General features: G+C 43.0%; 1 protein-coding gene and 1 non-coding gene across 2 annotated transcripts in view; both read left to right on the top strand.

Annotated features, from left to right (window-relative positions):
- The window catches only part of smad3b (SMAD family member 3b), a 109,917-nt gene that overhangs the window by 51,258 nt on the left and 37,467 nt on the right, over positions 1-21,192 (top strand). The window lies entirely within an intron of this gene.
- On the top strand, positions 5,458-5,656 carry LOC145359715 (U2 spliceosomal RNA). The gene has a single exon (XR_013889622.1). It is a non-coding gene; the product is annotated as a U2 spliceosomal RNA (small nuclear RNA).

Below are 21,192 nucleotides of genomic sequence, written 5' to 3'. Positions count from 1 at the left end.
ACAGTAAGAAGTCTCTCAACACCAGGTTAGAGCCCAGCAGGTTGATTTGAAATCATGAGCTTTTGGAGCGCTGCTCTTTCATCACGTGAGTCAGGTTAGGTTGATTAGCCATGCTAAATTGCCCCATTGTGTCTGGGGGATTAGCAGAGATGGGATTACGGGGATAGAGCCTAGGTAGTGTTAAGTTTTTCGCAAGACTCTTCCATCCTTGATACAAAGGCAAACACCGACCATTGTCAGAATCAAAGTTCTTCTTTATTTGTCCCACATATGTAGGCTGGCTAACCTTTTACTACTTAACCTCCACTCAGTGCTGGAAGTCAGTTAGTAAAAAGCGCACGAAGCAACAAGGCTTGACCCCTTTTATACAGTTTACAATCCCATCAGGTAGATGTGATTTCAAACAAGACTTAAACACACATCACCCGATTCAATGAAAAACGAATAATTATAGGAATTGCTGCATAAGAAAGAACATCTGAGTTTAAAATACGCATTTACTACTTATAACCTCACCCATCAGAACATAAGCATAATGTCTTTAGGATATGCCATTTGTTAGCACAAAAGAGAACGTTATCACATACTCAGCTAGACTTGCACCCCAGCCGGACTCAGCAAGCTGGAGCTTGTGGTTAACCTGTTTTGTCAGTTTGCTCCCATGAGCTGTTTCTCTGCCGTTCTTGTAAGCCCAATAGTTCACCTTGCCCTCTTCAGTGGACATTAACTCTTTAATATCTCAGTGGGATTGTTGCCAATGCAGGCTCGCCGGGCCAAATGGCCGCCTCCTGCACTGTAGGGATTGAGTGTTTGAGGCCATGGTTGGTGAGAGGAGGTAAAGGGCGGATGTGACATCTCCTGTAATTGCATGGGAAGGTGTCATTCCAGTAATGCAATGTTTATTTACAGATTAGATTAATGGACTGGATACGTTTTTTGTGGTGGGGGAGAAACATCACATAGCTTTATTATCTTGGGCGTTTTCCTTGTAGCTAAACCGTTAGGAGATTAAATAAACTGGGAGAGTTCATCACTGTGAGACACTATGGATATAAATCGGTGGAAGGTATTTGGTGGCCATAATGGAAAGGTAGCTCAAGGGAACAGGAAAGTGTCACTGTGTGTTGTTTCTAAATTATTTTTGGGATGTGGGTGTCACAAGTGAGTGCAGCATTTATCGCTCATTCCTAATTACCCTTGAGACGGTGATGCTAAGCTATCTGCAGTCCTTGCAGTGCAAGAACCTCCCACGGCACTGTTGTGGAGGGAATTTTGAGATTTTGACCGCGTGACTGAAAGAATGGTGATATATTTCTGAGACACAGCAGTGTGTGATTTGGTGGGTGAAATGGTGTTCTTGTCTGCCATCTTACCCTGCAGATTTGATGGATGTTATTGAAGGAGCAGGTTGCTGCAGGTAAGAAGGTAGTGGTGTGGTGGTGTTGTCGCTGGACTAGTAATCCAGAGATCCAGGGTAATGATCTGGGTACACAGGTTCAAATCCCACCACAGCAGATGGTGAAATTTGAATTCAATAAAAATCTGGGATTAAAAGTCCACTGATGACCATGGAACCGTTGTCAATTCTCATGAAAGCCCACCTGGTTCACTGATGTCCTTTTAAGGAAGGAAATCTGCCGTCCTTACCCCCAGTTTAGCCTACATGTGACTCCAGATCAATGTGGTTGACTCTTAGGTGCCCCCACAAGGGCATTTAGGGATGGGCAACAAATGCTGGCCCAGAAACCCCATGAAAGAATGAAAAAAAAACATTTATAATGGTGCGCATGTCTGCCCCTGTGCAGTGATGAGTTGTGTCTCATTCAAAAATTAACCTCAGCCAAAGCTGAAAGGAATTGGGTTTTGTGTAAGGAAGGAAATTTCAACCCCGAGTGCGTTGCATTGGTTCCACCTTGATGTTTCTGTGGACATTAGAGAAGCAAACTGGAGAGTTACGTCACACACAGCCTGAATTGTTTTCTCTTTGTTTGTCTTTGTACTCTGTGGTGGGACTAGCAATTTATCTTTCCCCAGGACTGAAACACCAGTTTCAGTGATGCATTTTTAGAAAAAGGCAAAACATATTGGGAAAAAAAAAGAAAATGCCGCAGTCAGTAGTTCTGTCAGCCTTTTGTAGAGAGAGAAGCGCTGTTAACCCCTCGGGTCAATTTCCTATTATTAAGAATGTCTAAAACTGGTGCAAGTTAGACTGAAAAGCAATTCTAAAAGATAGGGGCGCAGTGGCACAGTAATGGACTATTAATCCAGAGACCCAGGGCAAGATCTGAGGACTCAGGTTCCAATACAGATGGTGAAATTTGAATTCAATAAAAATCTGGAATAAAAAAATCTATTGATGATCATGAAACTATTGACGATTGTTGTTTTAAAAGAAAACACATCATGTTCATTAATGTCCTTTAGGGAAAGAAATCTGTGTCCTTACTCAGCCTGGCCGACATGAGATGCTAGAGATACAGCAATGTGGTTGATGTTCAAATATCCTCTGAAACTAACATTGGGTATTAAGTACTGGCTTAGCCAGCTATGCCCACGTCCTTTTAGCTCAGATCAAACATTAAATCAAGCCCAAGATGGGGTGCAATGTCTCATCTTGTCAGTTTGGATCTTATTAGTCTCGCTTGTGGGGACCATGAATAGGATTCAATTGGATTTTGAATTTGATTTTTGGAGCAAGCAAGGAATGGATCTAGGTTTGCCTGGTCCACCCTGAGCACTGGCTTTGGAATAAAAAATGAATTAAAAAAATAGACTCAAGATATCAAATAAGGATGAATGGCCATTTAACACACAAATCATGTACACCCACCTTATTCTAATAAGAACAGCCTTTGATAACATGGTTTCTCCCACCCTCCCAAGCAAAGTGGCAGATTTTAGCAGGTGGTGCTAAAATCCTGAAAGACATACTTTCTGGGTGCCATACCTTAAGAAGGATGTGAACGCATTTGAGAGAGGGCAGAAGAAGTTTACAAGATAGTTTCAGGGAGGAGAAACTTCAGTTATGAAGACAGATTGGAGAGGTTGGGACTGTTCTCCTTGGAGAAGAGAATGCTAAGAGGAGGCTTGATGGAGATGTTCAAAATCACGGAGGGGCTTTTCAGAATGGAAACAAAGAAACTGCTACCCCTCATAAAAGGATCAAAAGAATCAAGAACACTGGGGCACAGATTTGAAGTGATTTGGAAATGTGATGCGCAAGAGGATTTTTTCACACAGTGAATAGTTCAGGTCTGGAATGCACTGTGTAGAAATGTGATGGAGGCAGGCGCAATCGAAGCATCCAAGAGTGCATTAAATGATGACTTGAATAGAAACAGTGTGCAAGGGTACGGTGTTGACCATAGAAACCAACAATCTGTCCTGGTCCTCCCATGCCAACACTACAGTTAAGAAAGCCCACCAATGCTTCTACTTTCTCAGAAGATTAAGGAATTTGGCATGTCAGCTACGACTCTCTAACCTTTACAGATGTACCATAGAAAGCATTCATTCTGGTTGTGTCACAGCTTAGTATGGCTCTTGCTCTGCCCAAGACCGCAAGGAACTACAAAAGGTTGTGAATGTAGCCCAGTCCATTACACAAACCAACCTCCCATCCATTGACTCTGTCTATACATCCTGCTGCCTCGGCAAAGCAGCCAGTCTAATTAAGGACCCCACACACCCCAGGTGTTCTCTTTTCCACCTCCTTCCATCAGGAAAAAGATGCAAAAGTCTGAGATCATTCACTGACCAAATCAAGAACAGCTTCTTCCCTGCTGCTGTCAGACTTTTAAGTAGACCTACTTCTCATTAAGTTGATCTTTCTCTCCACCCTAGCAATGACTGTAATACCACATTCTGCACTCTCTCTCGTTTCCTTCTCTATGAATGATGTGCTTTGTCTGCAGAGTGCGCAAGAAACAGTACTTTTAACTGTATATTAATACATGTGACAAATCAAATCAAAACCCTGTAGCCAATAGGCGTAGTCAGCCAAAGAACCAGAGACACAAGTGAAATTCTGTCACAATTTCAACTTTATTACTAGATTGTGGGTACAGTCTAAGCTGAATCTCAAAAACACGGATAAGTAATATAATCATGTGTTGTAGAATTGCAGAATTAAAGGCACACTTAAAGATCTATGCACTCACACTAGTATATAATAAATTACCCAAGAGAAACTGATATTGCTTGTTCTGAGGTTGCTTGGTATGTATATTGCTGGCTGCTCGGGGGGAGTCTTTGCAAAGGTTAGTCTGCAGTTAGCACTGATAATCTGTTGAAACATCAATCCTTTTAGACCCCTTGGGCCTGAGAAATGGTTTGCGCCAATGGCAGGCTGCTGACAGTTGGTCTCAGACATAGCAATCACCAACTGCCCTTTTGTTGAGACGTGATCTTGTCTTGCAATGATCTCCTTTTGTTAGCTGCTTATTCTGTTATCGGCCTGACTTTGCAACTCTTGTGGTCAGAGATGCTTACTTGTGTATTCCTGTGTGCCGTATCTTGAAGCTAGCGTGACAATTTGACCATTTTCCCCATCACGCTCCAAATTAGGGCCTTTGCCACAGGGCGTGTGGCTGTAACCAGGGAAAGGCACAAAGTCACGTTGCTCGTCTGGAGAGCTGATGAAAACCATGGACCAAATGGCAGCCTCCTGTGCTGTAACAATCAGATTTTTTTGCAGCACAAAAAGAGGCCCTTCGGCCCAAGGTGTCTGTGCCAGCCATCAAACACCTACCTATTCTGATCCTCTATTTTGTTCCATAGCCTCGTATGGCATGGCATTCCAAGTGCTCATCTAAATGCTTCTTGAATGTTGTGTGGGTTCCTGCCATTACCCCCCTTTTCAGGCAAACAGTTCCAGGTCTGTGATTCTCTGCCTTAAAAATATTCAGTGATCCCACTTCTATCTTCAGAGGCAGAGTTCCAAAGCTGCATGACCCTCTGAGGGAAAACATTACTCCTCATCTCTGTTCTATACAGATGACTCTTAAATTTTCTATATCATAGAAAGTAGTTGAGGTCAAAATGTTATGTGATTTCAAGAAATTAGATCTAGCTCTTGGGGCTAAAGGAATCTGGGGCGAAGGCAGGATCAGGGCATTGAATTTGCTGATCAAAATGAAAGGTAAAGCAGGTTTGAAGGGCCTAATGGCCTACTCCTTCTACTTCCTATCTTTTCTAAAAGAATGCCTCCAGGATCCATGTGTTCTGAATTTGTGTCTTCAAAGTTTTCAAATATTTTTGCTTAATATTTGTAGTGAATTTGTCAATCACTTTGTTAAAAATTCTCCAAAGTTAATCAAATGTGTTGTGTGTCATGTGTGCGTCAAGATGTATCTTCTCCTAAAACAATCAGTCAAATGTCAGTTTAAACTGAATACAGGTTCTCCAGTAAGAGGTTATGGAGCTGGATGGCGATAAAATGTAATTAATGAACGCACAATCGCTTCTCGGCCTTTTGGCTAAGATCAAGTGTAGTATTGACATGCTGTGCCTGGTTGAAGTCATTAGGTTACATTTCAGCTTCTTTTGAAGCAGTTTTTAAAAGCGGCATCTCGGCCTTTTGGCTAAGATGCACATGAGATCAAGCCTTAGAGGAGGAGCTGTGCCTACTCCAATCAGCTTGGATCATGTAGATCAAGCCCAAGACAGGAGGTGAGAGCCCTGTTTTGTCAGCTTGGATCGGGAATGTCCCAACTTGTTGAGACTCTGAATTGGACTTGATTTGATTGAATTAGAATAAAAACAAAAAAAATGAACATATAGTAACAGTTTGTACTTGTATGGCCTCCAATATAGTGAAATGTTGCAAAACATATCTTGGAAATGAAACCAGCACCAAGCTAGTGTTGCCAGTTGGAAGGGGGTGACTGAATGCATGCTCAAAGGGGGCTTTTAAAGGAGTCGGAAGGGAAAGCAAGGAGTGAGGGGATGGGGGGGTGTTCAGGGAGAGGAGTTTGGAATGAGATAACTCTGAAGAATGTTTACAACGTTGTGCACAGACACGAACAATGCATTTATCTGAAATTACAACACTACACCACCCGTAAATGTGCTTTGTTCAATTACATTCTCCCCTCTCTGCATTAAAATTCACAGTTGGGTTGCCCACTAATCCCCTAACCTGGGGACACTAAAGGGTAATTTAATATGGCCAATCTACCCAATCCGCACATCTTTTGGACTGTGGGAGGAAAGCAGAGCACCCAAAGGAAACACACGGGGAGAATGTGCGCACTCTAGCCTCGAACCTGTGTCTCTGGAGCTGTGAGGCAGCAGTGCTAACCACTGCGCTATGGTGCAGCCCACACTAATTTAAAGTCTCAGACTGCAGAATGATTTTGGTGGTGAGACAAATACAATAGGTGGCCACACACTAACCAACAGGCAACTAAAGTGGGGAAAGTGCAAACCTTTGGGGATTGAAATAATGTGAAATGTGGTTGCTTTTTGCTTAAAAGCTCTGCCAGAATTTCACAAATATTAAGCATAGGTTTTGTTTTGAGCAACCTGGATATTAATTTTAGTAAAATGATTTCATTCCAACTTTCAAAAGTAACATAAATATGGGAGTGAAGTTAATGGGATGAGTACAGAGAAAGAAAACAAGCCTCTGCTGTGGCCTAGTTGGCACACTTGACAGGTTACTGGGGCAGTGCCATTACCAACACTCACTGCCATAGCTTCATTCCAACAATACAATGCTGCAAGAGGCTATTAAACTTGTTGTACCTGTGCCAGCTTTTCTTGTTCCTCATGGGAGCCGGTCAGTGCAAGGCCAGCATTGGTTGGTCATTCCTGTCATAAGTTCCTAGAGCAGAATTAGGCCATTTGGCCCATCAAGTCCATTCCATCCATTCGATCATGGCTGATATATTCCTCATCCTCATTTTCCTGCCTTTGCACCCCCAGCTTCCCCCCCCCCCCCCCATGACCTTTCCACCCATTATCAATTAAAAATCTGTCCAGCTCCTCAAATTTACTCACTGCCCCAGCACCCACTGCACTTTCGGGTAGTGAATTCCACAGATTCACAGCCCTTTGAGAGAAGTAGTTTCTCCTCAACTCTATTTTAAATTTGCTACCCCTTATCCTAAGATTATGACCTCTTGTCCTACAATGCCCCACCAGCGGAAACATCTGGTCCATGTCCATTTTATCTATACAGTTTATCATCTTGAATACCTCAATTACCTCAACCACCTCCTTATCCTTTGGAAGGTGGTGGTGAGCCACCATCTTAAACTGTAGCAAACTGTGTGGTGGAGGCTTACAGGAATTCCAGGATTTTGATCCAGCGTCAGTGAAGGAACAGCAATATATTTGCAAGTTGGGAGGGTATTACAGGGCAGGAATAAAATGAGGACAATGACCAAATCCGGATTTTTAAAAAAGTTCTCTCATGGGATCTGGGCATTGCTGGCAAGGCCAGCATTTATTGCCCATCCCTATTTGCCCATGAGCTGAGTGGCTTGCTGGGCCATTTCAGAGGGCAGTTAAGCGTTGCGTGCATGTCAACCTACTCAATCTGCACATCTTTGGACTGTGGGAGGAAAGCGGAGCACCCAAAGGAAACACACGGGGAGAATGTGCGCACTCTAGCCTCGAACCTGTGTCCCTGGAGCTGTGTGTCACATGTACCAACAGTATCTAAGAAGCAAGTGCTTGATGGGACTGTGTAGTGAGAATGTTGTGGTGTGCTACACCTGAAATGAAAATGCAAAATAGCAGAAATTCTGTGCTGGGCAGGGTTGCTGGAGAGAGAGAGAGAGTTAACGCTCCAAGAATTTGGAGAGTTTCCATTTTCAGTTGTTCATCCTCTTGTATGTCCCCAATCATTGCACTAGTTGATTGTCATGCCTTCATCTGCCTCACCCCTAAGCTCTGGAAACCCCTCTAACTCGATTTCCACCTTTTAAAATATTCTTCAAAACCTTCTTTTTGTTATCTGTCCTGATATCTCTTCGTGTGGCTTAGTTTCAGATTTTGTTTTATAATGCTCTTAAGAAGCATCTTGGGATGTTTTATTACATTAAAGGTGCTATGTAAGTATAAGCTGTTGTTCTGGGCTTCTGTGAATCAGATATTGCTTAGAAATGAACCCTGCTCCTTTAGCTGGATGTGTCATTTACAAAGCATCAGTAATTTTGGTGTACGCATTTAAATCAACTGGCCCTTTTGAAGCCGGTCCTTTATCATGTCTGGGAAGAAAATGTTTTTAAAAATACTTTTTATGTTGAATGTGTACAATTCTTTTCTCAATGATCATGTATTTGGCCTTTGATGTGTCTCCAGAAATTGAACGTTCTTCAAGTAAAATTGTAGGCATGTGTGCTGTCAAGGGAAGTGGCTGGGAGGGGGATGAATTCCCACAGTATAAAGGCCCTGGGAAGGGGTGAGTGGGAATTGGAGAATGTGTAATGAGTCACAGTTCCAATACGTTAGCCTCAGCCTCAGAATTCTACAAGGCAAGGGCAGGCTGGAGGGATCAATGTGGTCTTGATGGTTAAGATACCATTAGATAAACACACACACGCATTTATGGAATCTGCTTCCAAACGTGTTCCACATTGTGGTCTGGCATCTGCACCAAACAAATGAATCTGTTTCATTCCCCCAACCACCCACCCTTAAATTCAGCTGCTGAGAGCATTTCTTCCTTTCGGAAATTGAAGAACTGAATTGAGAAAATGAGCCATCCCACCTTTTATCTGCCTATCTCTGGGATCTTTTCCAGTCCATAACAGACTGATTGATAGAACCCCTACAGTATAGAAGAGGCCATGTGGCCCATCAAGTCTGTACTAATTCTGACAGAGCATCTTAACCAGGCACAGCCCCTTTCCTGTCCTATTCCCGTAACCCCACGTATTTGCCCCTGCTAATCCCCCTAACCTACACATCTTGGGACATGAAGGGGCAATTTAGCATAGCCAATCCACCTGATCTGCACATCATTAGATTGTGGGAGGAAACCCACACACAATGGAGGAGAGTGTGCAAAAACTACGCAGTCAGTCACCCAAGGCTGGAATTGAACCCAGATCCCTGGCACTATGAGGCAGCAGTGCTGACCACTGTGCTGTCCATACAACCTCTGTGCTCCTTCAGTTGAAGCCCCTTGCACATTTCAGAATTTTTTCACTACACTTTTGATGGTTGTGCCTTTGACTGCCTTGGCCCTAACCTTTGGAATTCCCTCCCTAAACATCTCCACCCTTCTCTCAAGTGACACCTCTTAAAAAAGATCTTTGACCAAGCTTTTGAATACCTTTCCCATAGCTTGTGGTTCAGTGTCAAATTTTGTTTGATGATGGCTCCTGAGTTCCTCTATTAATAAAGCTATAGAAATGCAAGTTGCCACTGAGAGGTTCTCTTCCAGAGCTTGATAGGACAAGTGAAGAGACACTCCTTTAAAACAGAGATGAGGAGGAATTTCTTCAGCCACAGGGTGGTGAATCCATGGAACTCTCTGCCACAGAGGGCTGTGGAGGCCAGGTCATTGAGTGTCTTTAAAACACAGGTTCTTGATCGATAAAGAGATCAAGGGTTACGAGAAGAAGTTGGGAGAATAGGGATGAGAATCATATCATAGAAACGTAGAAGATAGGGGCAGGAGAAGGCCATTTGGCCCTATGAGCCTGGTCTGCCATTCATTATGATCATGGCTGATCATCCAACTCAGTAGCCTAATTCTGCTTTCTCCCCATAGCCTTTGAACCCATTCACCGCAAGTGTTACATCTAGCCACCTCTTGAATACATTCAATGTTTTGGCATCGACTACTTCCAGAAGTAGTTGATATCAGCCATGATTGAATGGTGGAGCAGACTTGATGGGCCAAATGGCCCAATTCTGCTCCTATATTTATGGTCTTATCAACCCCCTTACTCCACAAATCATTCCCCACAGACTGTCAAAACTCCTGATCTCCTCATCTTGCTTCAGCTTCCCTTCCACCCACAATCTACAGGCTTTGAAAGCTAAACGTGGCCTCAACTTAACCATTAGTCCTTAATTGATCTTAACCAACATTTAATATGGAATCCAGGGATATTGAATTCCTGTGGATTGTCTTGGGATCTGACCCAGTTGTATAAATAGCCACACAGTAAGCAGCTCTTTGATTCATTTTACCAGCATTGCCCCCACTTCACCGCAAGCTATAATTTTATTTCTTTGCTCTTTCTCCCTGTAGCCTTTACTGTCTTCCTGTTCAGTTGTGTCAAGATTGACCTGGCTTCAAGAGGAATGTATGTATCTCCGAACCTCAACCCACAGGCCTAATGTCACATTTGAGGCCAAATCTTCAAGTTCTCTGAGCTGAGCACTTAGGGTCAGCTTTGTCCTTTTCAAATTTTTCCCAGATTGTAATTTGGAAACATAAAAAATTGGAGAAAGAGTAGACTGTTCAGCCCTTCTAGCCTGCTGCACCATTCAATATGATCATGGCTGATCCTCTATCTCAATGCCATGCTTCTGAGCTCTCCCCATACTCCTTGACACCATTGCAGTTTGAAAGGCTGTTCACAGAACTGTGGCTTCAGTGGCGAAAAATCCTGAATCTGAGCAGCAAGATCTGTTGCTGTCAGCAATCTGAAGTCTATGCAAGCTATGTGAATCAAATAATTAAACGTTTATATGGGTCTCCTGCCCATGACTACATGGTCTGTTAGACAGTCTGATGTTGTGTGTACCCTCAGATGGGCAGTGTGTTTGCTGAGGAGTTGAGGGAGATCTCTGTGATGGCCTGGGCCGATAGTTATCCCTGAACCAACATCACAAGAACCGATTGTCTGGCCGTTGCTGTTTATGGGAACTTGCTGAGTGCCGTGTTTCCTACATGGTATTTTATGGGCAGCAAAATGCTTTGGGATGTTCATGAGGTGATGAAAGGAAGATGCTAAAGAATGCAAGTGCTTAATTTTTGGTGTGGAATTATGTGGCTCATGGGAGTGTGAGGTTTGCCCACTCATCCCTTCATTCATCTGGTTTGCAACGTCATAGCTTCCCACACGCTACTTTCATCGATTAATTGATGGTGTCAGTCATGTACACCATGAAGCTCTGCAGTTTCAATCAAAAATAAATCATTTATGAAAATATGAGCTACAGGTTGTTTTAGAAGTTTGAAGGATGTAGGGAGATGGGCAGCAGTGAGTTGAATTGACTGTCGGATTCCTTGTCTGGAGAATGGACAACTTTTCTTTGGTCCATTTTCCACTACTGATCATGGAATTAACAGGAAATGCACTTTGAGTTTTCTTTTAGCTGACTCAATATATAAAGAAAAGTTTATTTATTAGTCACAAGTAGGTTTACGTTAACACTGCAATGAAGTTGCTGTGAAAATCCCCTAGTTGCCACACTGTCACCTGTTCAGGTACACTGAGGGAGAATTTAGCATGGCCAATCCATCCGATCAGCACATTTTTCTCTATGTAACCCTTAAAACCCCTTCAGATCACTGCCTTCCTCCAATTCCGGCCTCTTGAGCATCCCTGCTTTTGATTGCTTCAGCACTGGTGGCAGTGTCATCAAAGCTAAATGGCTCCCTAAGTTTCTCCATTTCTTCTTTTAAGACATCCCTTAAACCTACATCTTTTGACCAAGCTTTTCGATGAGGTGTTAGTTACGTCGTCAATTTTCTTTGAAAGAGGCCACAAAGTTGAAAACACTGGAAATATACCAGAGGACGGTCAGTGTCTGAAAGACTAAAGACTGATTTGATATTTCAGCAGCTGCTCGTCAGAGCTACTCCTACCACCCACTATCCAGGTAATTGTCAATTATCAGGCGATCCAAGGATGAGGGATTGGTTGCTAAGTGGTCTGTCTTTTATCTTGGACTTTCAGCAGTTGTGGTTTTTGTTTTCATCTGGTGGTTGAAAAGACATTAAAAAGCCAGATGTGAAATGATTGATGGGATTATCCCAGTGGCCCATTCTCTTCACCACTCTCTTGTGTGTCTCTTTTTTTCTCTCTCTCTCTTGTTTTCTGAGGAAAAACCATATCTTAAAGCCATTGTACACTGTGGTTATTCTGCCATTTAATGAGACTGTGGCTGATCACTTTACTGACTCCATTCACCTCCTTTGGCTCCTTATCCGTTCTATAGCTTTGTTTAGCAAATATTTCAACTTTAGCGTTCATTTGAACTAGCACCTACAATAGTGTTGTGGAGCGAGTTTCACACTTGTGCCACCCTTTCTAACCGCTCCCTTGAATGGCCTGGCTCAGATTTTAAGCTTGTGTCCACCTTGTCATTGACTCGCCCACCAGTGAAGGAAGTTTCTCTCAATTTGGGATATGGAGACAGCAAATTTGTGAAATGTCCCATTAGAAACCCAGGTTGCTGTTATTGCCAGATTAGCTGAAAAAGTCAGCCGGTTAACTAGTTCCAGGTCTAACTATAGTGAACAAGATGAACGATCACTCACCATCTGCCTCAACAGGCTTATCATTCCTTCCAGCACTATAATAATCTTAAATCACTTGGTGGGGGGGAGGGAGGGGAGTAAGTGGAAGTGAGGAAAATCATAACTTCCAGTCACCCAGATCTGTGGATGCTGTTGTGTTCTCTTGGTTAATCATGTACTTTACCTACCACAGCCTCTTGCCCACGGCATGGAATAATCGCTCTTTGAGTGGAGTACGTCCCAACCCAAAGGGTATCATCCTGCTGAGTTGACGCCTGCTTTGCTGCCTCAGAATCAAATTGCTGAGTCCCAGACAGTGTGTGGGAGTAAAATGAATGTAGAAATGTGCCTGCTTGTCTTCACTTCCTCTGTATTTTTGGAAGCCATTGAATTTCTGTTGTGGCTGGTTGTTAGGTTAGTGTGGGCGTGGGAGCTAAAGGCACAGTCAAAGCAATTTGCAACAAACGCTATTCATTAACTGTGCATTGACAAGCAGGAGAGAGTTGGTCCATTTGTACTTCCATCATTAAAGAAATGAAGGTCCAAATTAACCCACCATAAAATTGGGTTGCATAGTGGTCAGCTCTGCTGCTTCACAGTGTCGGGGATCAATTCCTGGCTTGGGTCACACATTCTCCCCATGTCTGCGTGGGTTTCCTCTGGTTCCCTCCCACAGTCTAAAAGACCTGCTGGTTAGGTGTATTGGGCATGCTAAATTCTCCCTCCGTGTACCCCAAACAGGTGCTGGAGTGTGGCGACTAGGGGATTTTCACAGTAACTTCATTGCAGTATTAATGTAAGCCTACTTACAGAATCCCTACAATGCAAAAAGAGGCCACAGTGACTTACGACTATTTGTGACACAAATTTAAAAAAATAAAATCAGATGTCAGCTCAAAGGTGACCACAATAACCAGTGAAATGGGTAGGATTACTTGACTGTGCAAAATTGCTGTGGTGGACATCAAGATGAAAAAAATTTCAGAAACTTATTCCTATAATTTCTCGGATGGATTTGCCACCCCTGCAGGATTTCTTAGTCTCGGGAGTTCATGATTAATCTCTAGGACATTGCTATGAGCAAACACCCAGGAGACAAATTATAGAGTGATTTATTAAAAACAATGTTTTTAGTTTTCTTTTGAACATTTTCATTTAGTGTCACGGTGGTGCAGTGGTTATCAATGCTGTCGCACAACCGGGACCCGGGTTCAATTCCGGCCTCAGGTGACTGTGTGGGGTCTGCACATGTGGGTTTCCTCCAGGTGCTCCAGTTCCCTCCCACAGTTCAAAGATGTGTAGTTAGGTTGATTGGCCATGCTAAATTGCCCATTCATATCAGGGGGATTAGCAAGGTAAATATGTGGGGCTAAGGGGGTGGGATTGTTGTTGGTGCAGGCTTGATGAACTGAATGGCCTCCTTATGCACTGTAGGATTCTATGATTCTATTCGATGATTTTAATATTGGATTTGGGAAGAAAAGACTATCGATGAGTTAGTTAGAATTGATATGTGATGAAATCTGCAGGAAGGTGTCCACAGTAGACTATCTTAAAGAGTTCCAACAATTCTGTTTCCGTTTTTATTTAGCTGGATTTATTCCACATTTAAATTGATTCTGTTATAATCATCAAATTTTTGAGAAAATTGAGATGTGGTGGGTCTGTTTGTTTGTGGAGGTAGTGGGTTCATTTCCCCTTGACTTGGGAAGAACTTTTTGCACTCTGAACATCCAACCAGCTCATGATGGAATTTTGTATTGAAGTGTATTTTTATCACTTCCTGTTATCTTGGGAAATGCGTCCTGTGCTTTATATAGTTGATTCGACTGTATTGGGTTTGAATACCTCAATTAGTTTTCTGCTAGGCGTTTTTTTGGAGAGAATGGGAAATAGAAAGAAATTTTGCCTGAAGGTGATTGTGGACTTTGTGAAAGATGGGTGCCAATGAGTTGCTGCACTTCTGCTGTTTACAGGGACATATGAAAGTTTCTCGGTTTTTAAAAGATCAGAAATATTCAGTATATACTCCAAAACGGTATTCCCTGGTGAGGGAATCCTTAGAAGGGAATGTACCATAGGAAGCATTCTTTCTCATTGTGTCACAGCTTGGTATGGTTCCTGTTCTGCCCAAGACTGCAGAAAACTACATGAATGTAGCCCAATCCATCACGCAAACCAACCTCCCATCCATTGATTCTGTCCACACTTCCTGCTGCCTTGGCAAAGCAGCCAGTATAATTAAGGACCCTATGTACCCTGGACATTCTCTCTTCCACCTTCCATCGGGAAAAAGATACAAAAGTCTGAGGTCACGTATCAACCGACTCAAGAACAGCTTCTTCTCTGCTGCCATCAGACTTTTGAATGGACCTACCTTGCACTACGTTGACCTTTCTCTGCACCCTAGCTATGACTGTAATACTACATTCTATACTGTCTCGTTTCCTTCTCCATGAATGGTATGCTTTGTCTGCATAGCGTGCAAGAAACAATACTTTTCACAAGTCAAAATCAAATGCAACTCTAAACCAGAGTTCGGTCATGCACAAATGAACCCTGATCTTTCTCTCTCTCCCACCACCTCCCCAAAGAAATCATGACCGCGACACTGAGCCATCAGCAATTTTGAGAACTGAGATTCATTTCTGTTGTCGTTATCGGATCCAATGTGGATAAAACCTTCTTCAGAAGGAACTCTTCAAAATGCAGCTAATGAAAATACAACAAAACTTACTCCAACTCGTAAATCAAAGAAAAGGTTTAATAAAGAAATATCATTAGTCCAAACTTGGGACCTCACTCTGGGCCACTCCAAGCTTTCCACAATCCTACATTGTTCCTTATTTATAGTGAGTCAGCTGACTATTACATCACTCTGTAATTGGTTCCATGGTTTACTGAGTAAGCTGACCCTTGCTCCCATTGGTCACATTACATTCAATACTAAGTTATCACTGGTTACATTCTAACAAAAAGAAGCCATGTCTTGATCAAATGATGAGATGCCATAAGGGAGAGAATGGTCACCCCTTGTTCCCATTAAAGAAAGCTTTTCATTTCGTGCTCATCAAGCTGGGTGATGTGATGTGTCACTTTGTGGCCAATTCCAAGGCAAAGTTCCAGATGCGTTGCCTAGGCTTTCTGCCTTGGGTGCACACTCTGACATGCACTCCTATTGCCCCAATTTGCTGTTTAATTTCTTTTGAGCCAGACTGGTGACCTCCCCTTGAGTACAACGTAAAAACAGAAAATGCTGCAACTGCTCAGCAGATCTGGCAGTAGCAACTGTTGATGACCTTCTACTTGAGTTGGAAGAAGTTAGAAGTTTTATACCAGTCCAGGGGTGAAGAAGAAACAAAACTGAAATTTGTAATTGGATAGAAGGCAGGAGTGATTAAATTGTGAAAAGGAAGGTGGAGCAAAGCGAGAGGGATGGTAATAGGAAACAAAATGAAACAAAAGATGGATATGGAAGAGGTGTAAATGGAGTTTGAAAGATTGAGATGCTGTTTTATTTTTAAGCTTTCTTTGAGTTCTTAGAACAGTGTAGGTGGCCAAAGTAAGTGGGATCAGATGGGAGTGGAGGCTCTTTCGATTAGATACTTTACAGCCTCCCAGACTTGACGCTGGGTTCAACAATTTCTTGTCATAGCCACTACTGCAATTTATTTTGACGGTGGAGATGCCAGCGTTGGACTGGAGTAGGCACAGTAAGAAGTCAGGTGATGAAGGGGCAGCTCTCCGAAAGCTTGTACTACAAAATAAACCTGTTGGACTTTAACCTGATGTTGTGAGACTTCTTACTGTGTAATTTACTTTGGATGGCAACACTCTGATTCTGCAGTTGCTGTTTTCACCACCTCCAGACCCAACCTTTTGCTTTTATCTGCTTGTCCCATTTACCATCTTGTATTCTCACCTCTTTTGTCATTTAATCCCATTAGCCAGTAAATCTAAATATTTTAACAGGGTAAAATTTGCACATATTAAATGTAGAAAAACTTTGAGAGTAATGTTTGGACCAGTCACTTTTTCCTTTTCTCACCTTGTAAGTCATGCAACAATGGAAATGTTGTTCAGGGATGTGGGCACCGTTGGCTGGGTCAACATTTCATGCTTATTGCTAATTTCAGAGGAGTCAACCAGATTGCTGTGGGTCTTGAGTCACGTGTGGGCCAGACCAGGTAAGGGTGGCAGATTTCCCATTAGTGAACCAGATGAGTTTTTAACTATGATTGATAATGGTTTCCTGATCATCATTAGACTTTTAATTCCAGATTTCTATTGAATTCAAATTTCACCATTTGATGTGGTGGGATTCGAACCTGGGTCCCCAGACCCATTACTCTGGGTCTCTGGATTGCTGGTACGGTGACAATACCACCTCGCCTAACTGGATGTACAATAAATTATTCTACAAAAATGTCTAATTCCCAAGTCTGAGATTATTTAAACAATCATGTTTGCATTAAAATAACTGTAGAGAACCACTCACATTTACTTACATTTATACAGCACCTTTTATCACAGTGAAATATCTTGGCTTGTTTATTGTGGAAACAGAATCCATATCAGTTGGTCAAATCAAAACCAAGACTCAGAGATTTTCTTTGTTGAGAGAGTTTACTGACCTGGTTCAGTCTCATAGCTCTCCTCCCACGCCCAGTGTCCCAGCTGCCCCCTATTTACATGTACCCAGTTAAACAAATGCCTTTCAACTGTGTATCCTAACAATTTTGGACGAACATTGATACCAAGCCACGTAAGGAGGTATTAGGACTGGTGACCAAATGCTCTGTCAACAGGTAGGATTTAAGGAGCATCTTAAAAGGAGGAGGGAGAGAGATTTGCATTCCAAAGCTTGGGGCTCAGGCAGCTGAAAAGCACACCCCCTTTTGGTGGGAGTGATGAAATCAGGGATGTGCAAGAGACTGGATCAGGAACATGAAGGTTGGAGGAGGTTACAAAGCTATGGACGATGTAGATGATGGAGGGCAATGAGCACAATAGATGAGAATTTTAAAATACATCGCTACTTTCAATTAGGGAGAGGCAATGGCCCTGTGGTATTATCGCTAGCTTATTAATCCAGAAACTCAGCTAATGATCTGGGGACTCAGGTTTGAATCCCGCCACAGCAGATGGTGAAATTTGAATTCAATTAAGAAGTATCTGGAATTAAGTATCTATCGATGACCATGCAACCATTGTCTGAAAAAGTCATCTGGTTCACTAATGTCCTTTTTAGGAAAGAAAATCTTGCCATCCTTTCCTGGCTTAGCCTACATGTGACTCCAGAGCCACAGCATGTGGTTGACTCTCACCTGCCCTCCAGGGGCATCTAGGGATAGGCAATAAATGCTGGCCAACCCAGCATTTACCTCCATGAATGACTTTTAAGAAAATATTTTAGGGTCTTTTATTGCTTCCTCTAACTGCCACTGGGAGACCTGTTTTCTATCCAAGATCAGATGTAAATGTTGAACAGAGATAATCTTGTCGGACTCTGCCACACGTTGCCATGGAACTCCGCTTAGCAACACTGCTGTGTTTGTGGAAGATGGAGTGATTCCAAGGTGCCTGAACTGTTCAGACCACAAAACTACTCATTGAAAAACACCCTACTGCTGGTTTTCTTTTCAGGTAACTGATTTCAGAAGGGGAGAGAGGGATCGGACCCTTGTCAGGAACCAGTAAGATTTACATTCTGATAGCACCTCCATGGCACCTATATTTCTGCTTCAGGCTGCAAATAATTTGCCTGAAAATCTTCCTCTGCTGCAAATTTTCCCTCCCCAACTATTCCCTGAACACAGTTTGATGAGTACTTGGTCCTCGCCCAACCTAGCTGTGTAGATAGGGAAGTGGCATTTAGCAGTGAAGGAGGATTGGCAGATAGGATCCTGTCGCTCAGTTCTTCGTAAAACCTTTGCCCACTGGGACCCCATTTCAAGGCTTTGAAATTTTCGTGATGCCTCAAAGGCTTGTGAGAGCGGGTGGGGAAAAGAAAGACCCATGAACGTGAGAGTTGGGTTGGTGGGGAGGAGATGAGAGACCTGAACTTGCCTTTTTTAGTGGAGAATGAATTGGGGCACAAGTGTCAACCATTCAGGACACATCCATCAATTAAAACAACGTGGAGGATTTTTTGCGGCTATAAACATTCAGGCAGGGTTCCTTGGCAGCCATTGCTGTTGCAGAGCTTGTAACCCCAGAATCACACCTTGCAACCCCATTTTGGGAAGCCCTGGCATTTGATATGGGGACATAGGAATAGAGCAGTGAAGGTTTGGTCATTGAAAATGTTCAAGGCTGAGTTAGATAGATTTTTGTTTAAGTAGGGGGTCAATGCTTATGCGGGGCAGACAGGGAAGTGGAGGTGAGACCACGATCAGATCATCCATGAATGGCCAAGCAGGCTCAAGGGGCCGAATGGCCTACTCCTGCTCTTATGTTGTGTTTCTGCATTTGGCCCAACCAGACCAGGCCAGCATTTTACTCCCTTCTTTCCTCATTTCCACCTACCATCGTAACCCTTGCCTGGTCTCCCTGAAACACATCTGCCAATGCAAAAATTGAGGGGGGAGGAGGGGGCGGGAGGGGAAGTTTCTTTGTTTCTCCCTTCCTCAGTCCTTCTCGGGCCAAAACCTGAGTTTGCCAACTTCCGCAAAACCTCTGCGAGTACTGATCTGGAGATGGTAGATTTGATTTGATTTATTATTGTCACATGTATTAGTGTTCAGTGAAAAGTATTGTTTCTTGCTCGCTTATACAGACAAAACATACAATTCATCGAGAATGAAAAGAGTGCAGAATGTAGTGTTATAATCATAACTCGGCTGTAGAGAAAGATCAACTTAGTGTGAGGTAGGTCCGTTCAAAAGTCTGATGGTAGGAGGAAAGAGGCTGTTCTTGAGTCGGACAGCAACCAGGGATCACATTGGACTTGACTTTCTACTACCCGTGATCACACTTGAATTGTCTGGTGATGGTCTGGGTGAGCACATGAAGAACGGCCACTGAGAAAGAAGCTGTTGCCTGGGTTACAGGGCTCCATTGCGAGCTGGTGCTTTCAGGGAAGATGAGGACAAATCAATGGGGGATAGAATTGTTTTCCAATCCAGAAGGATGAGGACTTCAAAGCCGGTTTATTTTTACAAAAAGGGCACTGTGCTCCTTTCAGTCCTGCTGTTTGAAGTCTTTAAATAGTGTGGATTTTGTGTGTGTGTATATTTATTTTTCCAGCTCTTTTTAAGCTTCTATTTTAAGTTCTCGCTGTTTGAACATTTTAAAAATAGTATTATTGAACAGTTAGTGGTGAGGGCCCCTGGCTAGTTTGTCATTCTGACCACCGCATCGGCCGGTTTAATGATTAGCCAAGTTTTCTTCACAGCCTTTTGAAGTGCAGTTGGTCTTGCTTGTTGCAGTGACTGGAGGGAAAGATGTATTAGCTTTTGTGGCGAGGAGGCGGTTAGGGTTCGACTGAATGGTTTCGGTTGGTTTAACTCCTTGGTGCAACCTCACACTCCATTGTCTCTGCGATGCTGGCCAAATCCCTTTCTTTTGTCCTGGTGCCTTAACAAGTCTCTCCAAACTCCGCAACTCGCACTTGCTGACACCAAGCCGTTTCTCTTTTGGACCCCACCTCCCATCTCCAGAAACCCACCCAAACCTCAGTGTGAGTTTTTTTAAACAAAAGCGGTATGTAATTTTTTTTCTATACTGCAGAAAGCAGTTTGAAAGCAGCAAAGAGCACAGTGGGTCATTGGGCATAGATTCATACAGCACAGAAGGAGACCCTTTGGCCCATCATGTCTCTGCCAGCCATCAAGCACCTTCAAAAGCAACTAGAAATAAGGAACAAAAGCTGAACATGTTTATATATCACTCCTGTCCATTACTTTAATAGAGGTATGAATCCCATTTATTCCGTCTCTGTTAATGTACTGATGAAGATTGTCCTGTAAATGTATTAAGGGTAATTTTCCAGTGCCTGTTTGAGTACGCAGAGGGAGAATTTAGCATGGCCAATGCATCTAACCAGCACATAAAGGACAAAGAAAATTACAACATAGGAACGGGCCCTTCGGCCCTCCAAGCCTGCCCCGACCATGCTGCCAGACTGAACTAAAACCCCCTACTCTTTTGGGGACCACATCCCTCTATTCCCATCCCATCCATGCATTTGCCAACATCCCCCTCCTCAAAAGTCAGAACATCTTTCAGACTGTGGGAGGAAACCCATGCAGACACGGGGAGAAAGTGCAGATTCCACACTGAATGTGATCCAAGCCCCTGTGGCGCTGTGAGGCAGCAGTGGTAACCACTATGATTTCCGATCATACGTGCATTTCGAGTTATGTTCCCAGCAGAGGAACTGGGCACTGAAGTTGAACAGTTTTCTCTCAACTTTTGCTTTTAAAAGTGTCTCAGACCCTTCTTGAAGAAATTACGCTGAAGGGACAGCAAGAAATGTGCCATTCAGCCCAAATATTTTATGCAGGTGTTTACGCTCCTTCTGCCAGCCTATGTCATCTCGCCCTATCTTTCTGTGTCTTTCTTCCTCGCGAGTTTAACCAGCTCCCCTTTGCGAAAACACACACTGCACATGACTCCACTTGTCTATCATAATTAAGGTTGCTGAGAGTAACAAAAGGCTCCCGTATTTCAGGAAATGCATCCAGTAAAGTGTTTCAAAGAACACATGATGTTTCTAGTTGACAGAGAAACTTGCATTGCCAAAAAAAAATTATCTG

The sequence above is a fragment of the Carcharhinus amblyrhynchos genome, chromosome 28, assembly GCF_965287045.1.
Source record: "Carcharhinus amblyrhynchos chromosome 28, sCarAmb.v2.hapA, whole genome shotgun sequence".
Taxonomy (NCBI): Eukaryota; Metazoa; Chordata; class Chondrichthyes; order Carcharhiniformes; family Carcharhinidae; genus Carcharhinus; species Carcharhinus amblyrhynchos.
This window is presented reverse-complemented; position numbering and strand designations above follow the sequence as displayed.